The sequence below is a fragment of the Elephantulus edwardii genome, unplaced genomic scaffold (genome assembly GCF_000299155.1).
Source record: "Elephantulus edwardii isolate Elephantulus edwardi_28Jun2011 unplaced genomic scaffold, EleEdw1.0 scaffold00045, whole genome shotgun sequence".
In the NCBI taxonomy this organism is placed as follows: domain Eukaryota; kingdom Metazoa; phylum Chordata; class Mammalia; order Macroscelidea; family Macroscelididae; genus Elephantulus; species Elephantulus edwardii.
This window is the reverse complement of record NW_006399795.1, coordinates 14068321-14071193: the sequence shown is the minus strand read 5'-3', so window position 1 is coordinate 14071193 and position 2873 is coordinate 14068321. Positions and strand designations below refer to the sequence as shown.

The 2873-nt window shown below is 53.4% G+C and overlaps 1 protein-coding gene across 2 annotated transcripts in view; it reads left to right on the top strand.

Moving 5' to 3' along the window:
* The window catches only part of PRDM16 (PR domain containing 16), a 509116-nt gene that overhangs the window by 502888 nt on the left and 3355 nt on the right, over positions 1-2873 (top strand). The window lies entirely within an intron of this gene.

Sequence of the window (2873 nt, the reverse complement as noted above, 5' to 3'; positions counted from 1 at the left end):
TTGCTTGGCTCCACAGTCAACACTCTTGGCACCAGTAGCCAGGAAATTAAAAGGCGTATTGTGATGGAAAAGTCTGCTGTTAGGGACCTCTCCAAGGTACTGAAGAGCAATGATGTCAATCTGGAGACTAAGATGCGCCTGATAGAGGCCATAGTCTTTGCAATCACTTGTTATGCATCAGAGAGTTGAACAATGACTAGCGAGGATAAAAGGAGAATCAATGCCTTTGAGCTGTGGTGTTGGAGAAGAGTATTGAATGTACCATGGACTGCTGAGAGAACGAACAGAATCATCCGGGAGAGGGTTAAACCAGGCTGCTCCTTGGAGGCAAGGATTCTGAAGCTTCATCTGACATACTTTGGACATGTTTTAAGGAGGGACTAGTCCTTGGAGAAGGACATCATACTTGGGAGGGTGGAGGGACAGCGTAGGAGAGGAAGACCCTCTATGAGGTGGATTGATTCAGTGACTGGGGTTATCAGGGTGGGTGTGTTGGAGATAATGAGATTGGCACAGAACAGAGCAGGGTTTAGGACTGTTGTACATAGGGTCACTATGAGTCGCAGGTGACTCGACGGCACATAGCAACAACAATAAAAATGGCTCTCAGACGACTGCCTCATGAAAAACACACATGTATATACAGATGTACATGTTATATATGCACACATGATTGCACGCATGTATACTCGTGTGCACACACTTGTATATACAGGTGTGCATGCATGTACGGGTCCACAGTGCATGCATACACACTCATACATGCATATGCACAATCACACCTGCGTCCATGGGTGCAAATATACATATGCATACATGAGTGTCATGTACACACATGTGCACAAAAAGTGAACAGAACTCAGGCTCATGGATCCCAAGGGTGTTCTGTGCAGCCTACGGTTTATCTGGGTTCCTTCCTTCTGAAGAGATACCCCAGACACCCCAGGATGGGTTCTCCTAATGCCGGAACAGAAGGCAGAGAACCAGAACTGCTAAAAAGCCAAAGACCTGTGAGTCCTGACTCAGAGGAAACTGTGGCCCTGAGGAAAGGTGAGCCCCCAGAGGAGAGGCTGGCCTGCCACTCAAGGCCCCCAGTGTGAAGCTCACAACGGTCATAGTCAGAAATGAGGACCCTGGTTGGCATGGATCACCCAGCCCCGGCCTCAAGCGCGTCACAACCCAAGCTGCCTTCTCGGCTGATTGAGGGCTGCCTGGTCTCACTTAGCATCAACATGGCTGAGAGCACAGCCCTTGCCTGGCTTCCTGGTCACACAGGCCCACATCCTCCAGCCAGGCGGACAGCCCCAGTGTTGTGCACTGTCCCTGTGTCCTCCCCTGCCTGCAGCTGTCACTAGCCTGCCCGCCCCACGTGGACCCTGTTCCCAGCCCTTCAAAGACTTCATCATCTCACAGCACACTAAGTGTCCGTCCTGGCTACAGACCTCCTACCGCTTGAGCAAGCATCCGGTGTAGGGGGCAAGGACGACACTCAAACACACGGCCGAGTCCGCTCTGATGAGATGACTGCCTCTTAGCATGCTCTGTGCAGTCTTCACGTTGCTCTTCCACGCGAGGTGGCTGCTCTGTCCAGCTTCTCTGCTGCTTTCCCTTCGCAAGACTGAAAAGACGGAGCTTCAGACCTGGTGTCAGCCCGGGACCCCTAGACCCAAGAGTTGTGCCCCAGGCCCTCCGCACCGGCATCCCAGACATACTTCTCTTGTGAAAACCTGAGGACTCAGAGGTGGCCTCTTGTGTTGCTGTTTGTTAGGGGGTGAATTGTGCCCCTTCAAAAAGATACATTAGGCTAAACGCTGTCACCTCTAGCCAGGACCTTGTTTGGAAATAGCTCTTGGAAGGTGTCAGCAGTTAATCTGAGGTTACTCTGAAGCTGTGGTTGTGCGCTGTCAAGGTAGCGCCAACTCACAGCTGACCCTCCAGTGGGTTTTCAGAGGCAGTAACTTGCACTGGAGGAGATTGTCCGTCCTTCTCTGGGGGAATGGCTGGTGGGTTCAAACTGCGTGCCTTTCAGATTGCAGCTCAGTTTCTTAGCTCTAGGCCACCAGAGCTCCCACTGAATGCCCTTGTAAAGACAAGACAGACAGAAGACAGCCATGGGCAGAGATTGGAGTGATGCAGCCCCTAGCCAAGGAATGCCTGGAGCCACCGGAAGCTGAGAGGCAGGGACAGTCTCCCTTGGAGCCCCCAGCACAATGCAACGATAATCCCTGGTGTTTGGAGCCACCTTATGCGTGGTCCTTTGTTGCAGCAGCCACAAGACATGCAGACAGCCTTTGTCTGGATCCCCCCCGAGTGACAACTCCTGCCCCGTGATGTTAACCACAAAGGTCCCCTTACCCTGAAGCAGGGCTGTCAGTCCTGGGCTTGAGGATGAACCCTGTGACCAGGAAAAGACCTTTCTGTGCCTGAGGCTTTGCTCTTAGCAGAAGAGCTGGCGTAATAACCCCTCTCTGCACTGTAGGGCCCCAGGGGCTTGTAAGCAGGCTCCAAGCTGCAGTCTCTATCAACGGACTCGACTCAGAAGCACTCCTGCATTGACAAAGTTTGAGGGGCAGCCAGGTCCCACCGTCCATCTTCAGAATCCTGAGATCCTAAAAGTGTACCCACCCATAGGGGCCACCAGCCTGTCCTGTGTCCTTTGGCTACTGGGAGGAGCAGGCATTGGTCACCTGCCATGGCAGGGGCTCCTCAGAGCCTGACCTTCCCCCAAGGAGCTCCTGCGTGCGGCATGGGACCCTGGTGTCAGCTCTCAGGACCACCACCCAACCCTCAGGACCTCAGCCTGCACGTACCATTTCCCCCTCCTGCTACTTCCTCCTCTTGCCACCTCCACCTCCCACCACCTTCCCTTCCCT